Raw genomic sequence first — 11,794 nt, forward strand, 5'->3', positions numbered from 1 at the left:
GAGTGGAAGCTGTGAAGGGCAGAGACAGCAAGGTAGCAGGAGCCTGAGTCCTGAATCCAGGGAGCTCCAGACCAGTCCTGACCTGACCTCCTCCAGACTTCTTGAACATAAGACAGTGAAATATCTATCTTGGCAACAAACATGTGAAAAAAATGGTCAACATCACCAATCATCAGGGAAATGCAAATGAAAACCACAGTGAAATACCATTTTACCCCAGTCAGAATGGCCCTTATTAAAAATTTTTTAAAGAAAGAATTTGGCACAGATGTCGTGAAAAGGGAACACTTATACACTATTGGTGGGGATGTAAATTAGTACAACCTCTATGGAAAACGGTATGGAGATTTATCAAGGAACTAAAAGTAGACCAACCTGCCATTCAATCCAGCAATCCTACTACTGGGCATCAACCCAAAGGAAAAGAAGTCATTATATCAAAAGAAACTTGCATACTTATGTTTATTGCAGCACAATTCACAATTGCAACGATATCAAACCAACCCAGGTACCCACTGACCAATGAATGAATATAGAAAATGTGGTATATGTATACCATGGAATACTACCCAGCCATAAAAAAGAGTGAAATCACGTCTTCTGCAGCACTTTGGATGGAACTGGAGGCCATTATCCTAAGTGAAGTAACTCAGAAATGGAAAACCAAGTACCAGATGTTTTCACTTGTAAGTGGGAGCTAAGCTATGAGTATGCAAAGGCATACAGAGTGGTATGATGGACACTGGGGACAGAGAAGGGGGGACGGTGGGAGGGGGTGAGGAATAAGGAATCACCTATTGGGGACAATGTACAGTATTCCAGGGATGGGTGCACTAAAAACCCAGATTTCACCACTACACGGTTCATCCATGTAACCAAAAACCACTTGTACCCCTAAAACTATTGAAATAAAAATAAATGAATGCAAATATTTTAAAAATCTATCTTGGCTAAGCCACAATTATTTGGGTCATTCTTTTGCTCTCCAAGCCCCGTCCTAACTAATTCGAATACATAAAGATGTAGGGTTGGCCCTCCATATCCCTGGATTCTGCATCCATGGATTCTACCAACCACAGATGGAAATTTTTTGTGTTTTAAATGGTGGTTGTGTCTGAACTGAACATACACTGATTTTTTCTTGTCGTTATTCCCTAAACAATATAGTAAAACAGTAAATTATGTAGCATTTACATTGTATTAGGTATTATAAATAGTCTGGAGATTATTTAAACTGTACAAGAGGATGTGTGTAGGTTCTATGGAAATACTATGCCATTTTAGATCAGGGGATTTCGTATCTGACTTGGGGCATTGTAGAACCAACCCTCCATGGATACTGAGTGACAACTATAGATACAGATAGGTTTATTGAAGTGTTGTCTGAAATAATAATAAATAATCTGAATATCTGTTGATAAGGCAGTGGTTGAGTCTATGGTGGGTCATTTGTTTGTTCATTTGACAGATATTTTTGAGCATCTACTCTGAGTCTGGATAAAAGGAGACAAAACTGTCCCTTCATGGGATTCACATTCAAATGGGGAACATCCAAATTATGGGATATGACGAAGTTATTAAAAAGAACAAGCCATTATGTATGTACTATTGTTCTGGATACATTGCTTATTTATTCTGATTTATGCTTAGAGATGGAGTCTTGCTCTGTCACCCAGGCTGGAGTACAGTGGCGTGGTCTCGGTTCACCTCTACCTCTGCCTCCCGAGTTCAAGCAATTCTCCTGTCTCAGCCTCCTGAGTAGCTGGGATTACAGGTGTGCACCATCATGCCCAGCTAATTTTTGTATTTGAGTAGAGACGGGGCTTCACCATGTTGGCCAGGCTGGTCTCCAACTCCTGGCCTTAAGCGGTCTGCCCGCCCCGGCCTCCCAAAGTGTTGGGATCACAAGCGTGAGCCACTGTGCCCAGCCTGACTATACCATTTAGCTTAAAAGTTAGAGATATGCCATATTAACCTTTCATTTTTATTTTTTAATTTTCTGTACTCTTGCTAATCTGGCATCTTAAGGTGTTGCTGATCATGGAGAAACCGACCCTCCCAGGCTGGCTAATTCCTACAACAGCAAATGACTCCCCTGGGAATGCACTTCACATTTTCATGAATCCAGAACCCATCCCTGCCACCTCCCGCCTTTACTGACCTCTGCCAGGTTGGGCCACTGTCCCTCTGCTCGAATCACACCAGGCCCAGGCACAAGCAACTGGGGTAGTGCCTATATCCATTATTCAGACTAGGCACTCCTGTACCTGCCTGTCCTGCTGACACTGCATTGCCCATTTCTTCCCAGGAAACCACAATAAAGGCTCTTGGCCAGCCTTTGCCCTCACTCCTGCTGCCTTCTGATTGACCCTGGCACTTTCCCAAGTGGCCCTGCCTGTTATAGTGTTCCTCTCCTCTCAGGAAATGGGAATAATAAACTATCTCTTTTCTTTGGAGACAGACAGGCTCTCGCTCTGTCACCCATGCTGGAGTGCAGTGGCGCAATCATAGCTCACTGCAGCCTCCAACTCCTGGCTCAAGTGATTCCCTTGTCTCAGCCTCCCGAGTAGCTGGGACTCAGGCGTGCACCACCGTGCTTGGCTAATTATTTTCATTTTTATTTTTGTAGATATGAAGTCTCAATATGTTGTCTCAAACTGCTGGCCTCAAGTGATCCTCCTACCTTGGCTGCCTGAAGTACTGGGATTAGAGGCACGTGCTGCCGTGCCTGGCCAAAACTGTGTTTTTAATAGCAGTTGTTTCCTGATTAGTTGGCCTCACCATACCTGAATAATAATGAAACCTACATTTTAAAACATATAGTGTGATCCTATTTTATGTTTTAAAAATCTACAAATACATGTGTTTGCATGTGTTTCAAAAAATAAACGAAAATTCAAGGATAGAGATTTAAAAAATTGTTAACAGTCAGCTGGGCACATTGGCTCACGCCTGTAATCCCAGCACTTTAGAAGGCCAAGGTGGGTGGACTACTTGAGGCCAGGAGTTTGAGACCAGCCTGGGCAACATGGGAAACCCTGTCTCTACTAAAAGAAATACAAAAATCATCTGGGCAGGTGTGGTGGCACGCGCCTGTCATCCCAGCTACTCTTGAAGCTGAGTCAGGAGAACTGCTCGAACCCGGGAAGTGGAGGTTGCAGTCAGCTGAGATTGTGCCACTGCACTCCAGCCTGGGCGACAGAGCAAGACTTTGTCCCCCACCACAAAAAAAAATTGTTAACCGTAATTATGCCGAGGAAGTACATTCCAACTATTGGAGGGTGACAGGCAAAGATGACTCATTTTACTTTAGGCATTCCAGCATTCATTGAATCTTTACAGAAGCATGTGTGGCTTTTGTAAGAAAATGAAATATACAAATATATATATATATATATATTGCATTTCATTCTTTCGCTCTCCTCTCACCTCCTTCCTCTGTCACACCTGAGCTGTGTACACCTGGAGCTTCTGGCGCTGTGCCCGGCAGCTCAGCCGTCTGCTCGGCCACACGTCCCCTCTGGAGGGCAGCTTTCCCTGCATCGCTTCAGACCCTCCCCATCTTCTCTAAATGTGTTGAAATACCTAGCCTGCTGAATGCACCTCTGTATCCTTGGCATTGTGGGATTAGTGCTGTTTTGTTACTCGCAATCACTTGAATGGGATCTCCAGGAGAAAAGGAATATAGAATCTCAGAAGGCTGGTGATCTCTGTAGGTAGCAAGTCCCTGCACAAGAGTCAGGCATCCAGCACCTTGTCCTGTCTGAGAATGAAACAGGGCCTAGGATGGTTAGCCACAGTCAAACGGTGGGAGGAATAGGCCCAGCCCTTGACAAAGATCCTCACACTGAGATGGGTCAGGCCCTTGAAAAACAATAAATCTTTACTTGTAGGGACCACAGGGAAATTCAGTCCAGCAAACTAAACATTTGGAATCTACCTGCCTGGAAAACAGCTGGTATCGTAGCCAAGCAGTTGGTGGGGAAGTGGAGGGGGTTTCCAATACACATAGGGTCCCGTCTGATAGTGGGACAGAGGAGTGGGGCTTGCGGGATGGATAGTTTCGGGGAGCACATTCTGGGGTCAGGCAGCCTGTAAGAGAGAAGTCAGCTCAAGTTCAGGAACAGGCAGCCACTCCTAGGTAGAGGCATCATGCTCTCACCAAATGTGTGTGGAGCACCTTCCCTGAGCCTGCAGGACCAGCAGGAGCCAGTACTCACCATGGCGATGACCTGGCTGGAGCCTGGGGCAGGGCCCTGCATCCCGGACTACTCAATGCTGAGTGCCAGAGTGTGCCTCCTGTCCACAGACAGGATGCTGTCGACCACAAATCACAACGATGCCACTTTACCAGTCGTGTGACTTAACTTCTCTGAGCCTCATTGTTCTTGTTTCAAAAATGAAAAGGATGAACCCCAGCTCGTGGGGTTGCTGCAGTGTTAAACGAGTAACCCCATGTACTGAGCAGCCTCTCAATCCTGCAGCCAGCTCACCTGCTTGCGCTGTGGGCCCCTGAGGTGCTGGGAGGTAGATGGGCTTTCCTGTGGAGTAACCAGTTTCAGAGCTTGGCTATGAATCCTTTGGAGACTTGACTAGCTCAAACTCCTCGGAGCTCAACTGGGCCTGAGGGCAGTCTCCAGATTTGACTCAAATTATTTCAAGGAAGGGGAAAAAAGAGACATCTGAAGCCCACGAAACTTACCTTGTTGGCCAGACGTGGTGGCTCATGTCTGTAATCCCAGCACTTTGGGAGGCCAAGGCAGGCGGATCACGAGGTCAGGAGTTGGAGGGCAGCCTGGCCAACACAGTGAAATCCCGTCTCTACTAAACATACAAAAACTAGCCGGGCGTGGTGGCATGCACCTGTAGTCCCAGCTACTCGGGAGGCTGAGGCAGGAGAATCGCTTGAACCTGGGAGGCGGAGCTTGCAGTGAGCCGAAACGGGGCCATTGCACTCCAGCCTGGGTGACAGAGGAAGACTCTGTTAACCTGCCACGTACGTGGAGTGAGAGAGAAACCAGGATCTTCCAGGCTCCCAGGCCTTTCCGACTTTGGCAAATTCCAGCACAAATAGGGAAGGAAAACACTGAGGGCTATCTCTGGTAAGTGAAGGTGGATAAATAATAGTGCTCCTTTTTCTGGACCCTCCGATCTCAGGATTTCAAAGAATGCTAGACAAGGACCTAGTGGCAGGTAAGATTTTTCTCTATTTTCTAGATGGGTAGTTGGAGGCTCAGTTGATAGGTGGGAACAGAATCAAGAATGCAGTGTAGGTCAGACGCTTTAGAGCTGAGAAGGGGTGTCATAGATGCGTGAATGCAGGGGCTTTCAAATTTAAGTGTGCATCCAAATACGTGAGACGATCTTTCAAAATGCACACTCGTGGGCCTCACCCCAGGAGACTCTGATTCAGGAAATCTGGGCGTGGGTCTTGGATTTTAAACCTTAACATAGGCTTTCAGGTGCTGTGTTTATCATACTCTGAGAAACTCTGGTCTAGGGAGAGTCGGGAGGCTGTGCCTTCTGTTCGGGGATTGGGCCCGGAGTGACGAGGCACATCTCTGGGTATTTTATCCAAGGATAGAAATCTATAACAATTCTACTATCAAACTTTATCTTCTAGAGGGAAAGGCATGACAGAATACACACTCAAGGGGCTTAGGCACACTCAGTGTTTCTTTTTCTTTTTTCTTTTATTTGAGAAAGGGTCTCACTCTGTTGCTCAGGCTGGAATGCAGTGGCATAATCATGGCTCACTGCAGCCTGGAACTCCTGGGCTCAAGTGATCCTCCCACCTCAGCCTCCCAAGTGACTGGGTCTATGGGTGTGCACCACCACACCCAGCTAATTTTTTTCTTATTTTTTTTTTTAGATATAGAATCTTGCTATGTTGCCCAGGCTGGTCTCAAACTCCTGGGCTCAAGCGATCCTTGGCCTTCCCACGTATTGGGATTACAGGTGTGAGCCACTGCACTCAGCCAAGACTCTTTCTATAAGGCCACATTCACAGGTCTCAGGTGCACAGATCTTTTTGGGGGACATCATTCTACCCATCACACCTCCCCCAACTCCCCACCACTATGGTCATTAGTTACTACAGCATCACTGAGGGTCAGTCTCCACTATAGCTAACCTCACAGGCAGGAACCACATGTAAACATAGGTTCTGTAGTGCCCAGTGCCTGGAACATATTAGGTACTCAATTTTCTTTTTTTTTCTCTTTTTTCTTTTTTTCTTTTTATTTTTTTGACACAGAGTTTCAGTCTTGTTGCCCAGGCTAGAGTGCAGTGGCGTGATCTCCGCTCACTGCAACCTCTGCCTCCCAGGTTCAAGCAATTCTCATGCCTCAGCCTCCCAAGTAGCTGGGATTACAGGCATGCACCACCATGCCAGGCTAATTTTTCTATTATTAGTAGAGACAGGGTTTCTCCATTCTCCATGTTGGTCAGGCTGGTCTCAAACTTCTGACCTCAGGTGATCCGCCCACCTCGGCCTCCCAAAGTGCTGGGATTACAGATGTGAGTCACCGTGCCTGGCCGACGTACTCAATTTTCATTCAATACATTTTGTTTCATTGATCTGCTTGTTGGATAATCCAATAGTACTACTGTTTTATTAAGTATTTGTGTAGTTTAATAAAATGCATTACTTGCATTAACAGTTATTGGATGTAGTTACTCCTAAAATTGCATAGCTATTGCAGCATTCTTTAAAAGACACACTGAACTGCATGGTGGCATAAATCGCTCTTCAGTACTCCTGTTTTTAAAAATGTCTTCCACTCTTTCCCATGTGCGAAAGTCCCAGACTTGTGGAGTTGTGGATTCTGGAACTGCACAAGTCAGGGCTCACCATGAAGCCAGGTTTTAGTCCCTAGGGGTAGCTGGTGAGGGGGGTATTGGTGTCCGTGGGTAGGGAAATAAGGAGGCTTTTGGTGGACTGAGTCCGTGGAGGTGGAAGGAATAGAGGGAAGGAGGGGGAGGAAGGGGAGGTGGTGGAAGAGGGGAGGAAGGAATGATCTGAGTGTGGGGAAGAGGAAGATAGTGGAGGAGGTGGAGGAAGAGGGTGGAGGAAGGATGGACAGGAAGGATGGATGGTGGAGGTGGTGGAGGAAGGAAGGTGGTGGTGGAAGGAAGGAAGGAGGAATGGAAGAAATGGAAGGGAATGGAGGAGGAAAGCAGTCTGGGAAGAATGTGACAGTGGATCCGTATGGGCTGAGGTGTCTGACTGTGGAGGAAAGGATCAGATCATGCAGTAGTCACTGAGAATCTGGTCCCTGGAGAATCAGTTTATGGAGAGGAGAGAGTCCCCATTTCACCAGGAGATGACAGCATGGAGTCCCAGGCATGGAACCCCTTCCACATCAAGCCAGGGCCCAGGTGCTCTCCCTCGGGGCTGCCTCGGACACCACCGTCTCCCATGTCTCTGACATTGTAGGCCCAGGTGGTCTAGTCTAGGCCGTGGAGTCCTCCCACCGCTCTGGCCTCGCGTTATTAACTTGACCAAGAAGAGGACCAACATCCTTCCTGTGCTGGAGGGTGCTCGGCGGCAGCACAAGTACCACGTGCTCATGGCCGTGGTGGATGTGACTTTGGCTGACGTGGCCCTGCCAGGGCAAACCCGGATTGTGGCCCTGAATGCCCACCCCTTCCTGCAGATTGGAGGACACTGCGATTTCCACTGAGGCCAATTGCATGGAGTCCAAGCCCAGCAGAGGCCGAGTTTGCCTGCGACGTGAAAAGGGTGGAACAAGAGAATGCGAAGCCCCAGAGCAGCTGCCCTAGAGCCTCACCAGAGAGACCAGCTTGTGGTCCTGGGAGTGGACAGGCCACCCGCCAAGGCGAAGACCTGAAGTTCGGCACATTCCGGATTGCCATGAAGTGTGTGTCGATGGTGTGGCCACGGGAGTTTCTTTTTCTCTTCTTATTTATTTTTAGGGGTGAGGGTGGGAGGGGCTGGATTGAGGAATTCACAAGGGGAGTTTTTCTACTAAAAGACTCATCTGTCACATCTTCCAGGTCAGGCATGGTGGCTCATGCCTGGAACGCCAGCACTTTGGGAGGCTGAGGAAGGAGGATCGCTTGAGGCCAGGAGTTCAGGGCCTCAATTGTTTATAAATTACCCAATACAAGCTATTTTGTTACAGCAGCAGGAACAGACCAACACAGGACCCATTTGCACTATTTTTCACTCTTGTCCAAGATATATTTGCTAGTATTTATTTATTTATATATTTATACAGATGGAGTCTGGCTCTGTTGCCCTGGCTGGAGTGCAGTGGTGTGACTTCAGCTCACTGCAACCTCCACCTCCCGAGTTCAATTGATTCTCCTGCCTCAGCCTCCCAAGTAACTGGGATTATGGGAATGCACCACCATGCCCGGCTAATTTTTTTGTATTTTTGGTAGAGACAGGGTTTTGCCATGTTATCCAGGCTGGTCTCGAACTCCTGACCTCAGGTGATCCACCCTCCTCGGCCTCCCAAAGTGCTGGGAGTACAGGCATGAGCCACCTCACCTGGCCTAGTATTTTATTTAGAATGTGTGCATCTACCATAAATGATATTGGTCTCGTTTGGGTGTGCCCGCAGAAAGGTATTTGCCAGATGTGTTGGTGCCAGAGTTGTTTTGACATCAAGAAATGAACCGGAAAGCCTTCTTTCTTTTTCTATGTGCGGGTGTGGTTGCAAAGCATGGACTATAGTAATAATCGCTTGAGCTGGCCTCACTGAGTGTGTGCAAAGACAGCCCATGAAAAGAACAATTGGAAATACTGCTTAGGGGTGGTATTTTGCGCTGGTGGACAGACCATTTTGTTCCCAGATGTTTGCAGAGCGAAACAGATTGTGTTTCTGCCTTCCCATCTGGCGTAGAGGGTCAGCACCACTGGCCTCATGGCTGGCTGGTCGGAATTTTGCAGGATCCTCCAGCATGCGTCCATGCCATCTCCCCTGAGCTGTCTCCTTCAGCAACACAGCCTGGAAGGTAGAGGAGATGCAGGGCGGATAGAGATGGGCTTCAGTTCAATCCCTCTGAATTGCTTCATTTGCCAGGACTGAGGGAAGTGAGCGAGGCCGTGATTCAAAGGCAGCAGCATCTGTGTGTTTGAAGGCCTAAGTTGTATTGTGGAAGCACAGAGTTTCATTGTTGGCTTTAAAAATAATGTTCACAGTGGCTCTTAAAAAAGAAGAAGAAGAAGAAGAAGGTTATAAGAAGCAAGGAGATTAGACTCTGAATCTAGTTTTCTTTATCTTTGCAGAAGAGAAGGTTTTATTTGAAAGGTTTTATCACCAGCAGGTTGACAGGCTACTGCAGTCACCAGCTCCATTTAGAACGGGACTGGAAAGTAATAAAAACCTCTTCCTATTTTATAGTTGCCCCTGTACCTGCCGGATGGACTAGACATCGTCAACTGTGGGGTGACTGGAATAAATGGAGAAAGGAATCAGAACCCCAGGTGACTTGTTACAGCCCTCTCTTTTCAGCTAGAGCCTGACAATCATTCATACTTTAACATATAACATGACAAATATATACAAGAGAAAGCGAGGAAGTGTCATGCAGTAAACACTGAACACTGTTCATTTCAATATATGGACATTTTAAACTAAATTACAGAAAGTTTTTTCCTCCTAAATTTCACCTCAGGGATTATGAATTAAATGTCATTCTGACATAGTTTTAAATGACCTCATGATGATTATCATCATATTATCATGTGGCTGGAACAATTACAATACAATAGAAATAATTGCTTTCTGGCAGGTGGTCGGGCAGTTTCCTGATTAGATCTACAAATTCAATGTCAGCAAGCCTCCCATACACGCCCTCCCTGGCCCTCAACGAAGAATGCCTTCCTTCTCTGAGAGTCCAACTTCTTGAAGCTTAGAGACTTTAGTAGTGAGTAACCAAGGGCCTCTGACAAAGACTCTTCTTTTTTTTTTTTTTTTTTTACTTTTGAGGCGGAGTCTCGCTCTGTCGCCCAGGCGAGTGCAGTGACGCGATCTCAGCTCACTGCAAGCTCCACCTCCCGGGTTCACGCCATTCTCCTGCCTCAGCCTCCCGAGTAGCTGGGACTACAGGAACCGCCACCTCGCCCGGCTAGTTTTTTGTATTTTTAGTAGAGACGGGGTTTCACCGTGTTAGCCAGGATGGTCTCGATCTCCTGAGCTCGTGATCCACCTGTCTCGGCCTCCCAAAGTGCTGGGATTACAGGCTTGAGCCACCGCGCCGGCCTGACAAAGACTCTTCTACTGCCTTTCCAACATTTATAGCGCCCATGTCATATAGAACCATCTTTAGTTGCAAATGAGACTATCGGGTGAAGTGAATATTCTTAATTTTTTAATACTGTACCAGTGAAGGAACAGAGTAACAAAGTCTTGTGAATTTAAAAAAAAAATAAAAAAATTCGGCCAGGTGCAGTGGCTCATGCCTCTAATCCCAGCACTTTGGAAGGCCAAGGCGGGTGCATCACCTGAGGTCAGGAGTTCGAGACCAGCCTGGTCAACATGGTGAAACCTTGTCTCTACTAAAAATACAAAAATTAGCCAGGCGTGGTGGTGTGCGCACCTGTAATCCCAGCTACTCAGAAGGCTGAGGCAGGAGAATCTCTTGAACCCAGGAGGCAGAGGTTGCATTGAGCCGAGATCATGCCATTGCAGTACAGCCTGGGCAACAAGAACAACATTCCATCTAAAAGTAAATAAATTGTTTTTAAAAAATCCCTCTCTCAGTCGATCTACAACACATAGGTGAATAATGTATTCTCCAGGCAAACACGCCCTGGAAAGGTTCTGTTTTGGCTGAAGGACAGCTAGCAACCAGCCATGAGAAAGCGTGCACACACAGACAGCAGCTGCCTCGCAAAGACTGGTGAACAGGGCAATGTTCACGGGTTCGCGAATTCCAGAAGTATTCATGGAAACTCATGTGGGACACTCTTCTAGGTGCTAGGGATACAGCACAGAACAGAACAGACAGAAATGCCTGCTCTCCCGGAGCCTTTGTTCAATGGGAGATACAGATAATAAATCAGTAAGGATGTGGGGTGTTAGACAGTGGTCTGTCCTCAGGAGGGAAACTGAGGCGGGAAGGGAGGGGGGCTCTACAGGGAATGGGTGGCAGTTTTTAGCTGAGGTGTCCAGGAAAGGCCTCAAGAGAAGGCAACATTTGAATAAAGACCTGCAGGAGATGGTGGGGCAGCCATAAGGGTATCTCTCAGGAACAAAGGCCACCGAGGTTGGGGCATGTTTGGGTATTGGAGGAAGTGCGGCAAGAGAACCAAGAGAAGGAGGAAGAAGGGTCAGAGATTCAGCGAGGGTCCAGGTACCGTGGGCCTGCGAGCCTTGTATGACCTTGGGTTGAATTTCAGTAACAGAAACAGACTGAATTTCAGAAACTGTCTATTGGAGGGTTTGGAGTTGAGGAATTCCGCGATCTAATCATATCTGAACGGAGTGGCTTGACTCGAGTTGAGAAGAGACTGCAGCAGGCAAAGGTGGAAGCGGGTGATGAGCCAGGAGGATCGTGGGAGCCGGGGAGTGGGTTAGCAGAGGGTGGATTCTGGACACATTTTGAAGGCGGAACTCACAGAATTTGCTGAAGACTGGAAGTGGGAGTGAGAGAAAAGAGAAGTTGAAGATGACTGTATCAAATATATCTCTTAAGATATTTTATCATATATATAGATTTTGTCTGAGCAACATGAAGAATAAAGTTACCATTTGCAAAAAAGCCCAGAGGAGCAGGGGTTTTTTTGGGAAGGATCATGGGAGGAGTTGATAGAAATGGC

At 47.1% G+C, this 11,794-nt stretch overlaps 1 pseudogene; it reads left to right on the forward strand.

Annotated features, from left to right (window-relative positions):
- The first annotated feature begins 5,168 nt into the window (after window positions 1-5,168).
- On the forward strand, window positions 5,169-7,853 carry LOC101020788 (annotated as a pseudogene).
- Window positions 7,854-11,794: the final 3,941 nt, after the last annotated feature.

Source organism: Papio anubis, chromosome 3 (assembly GCF_008728515.1).
Source record: "Papio anubis isolate 15944 chromosome 3, Panubis1.0, whole genome shotgun sequence".
NCBI classification, from domain to species: domain Eukaryota; kingdom Metazoa; phylum Chordata; class Mammalia; order Primates; family Cercopithecidae; genus Papio; species Papio anubis.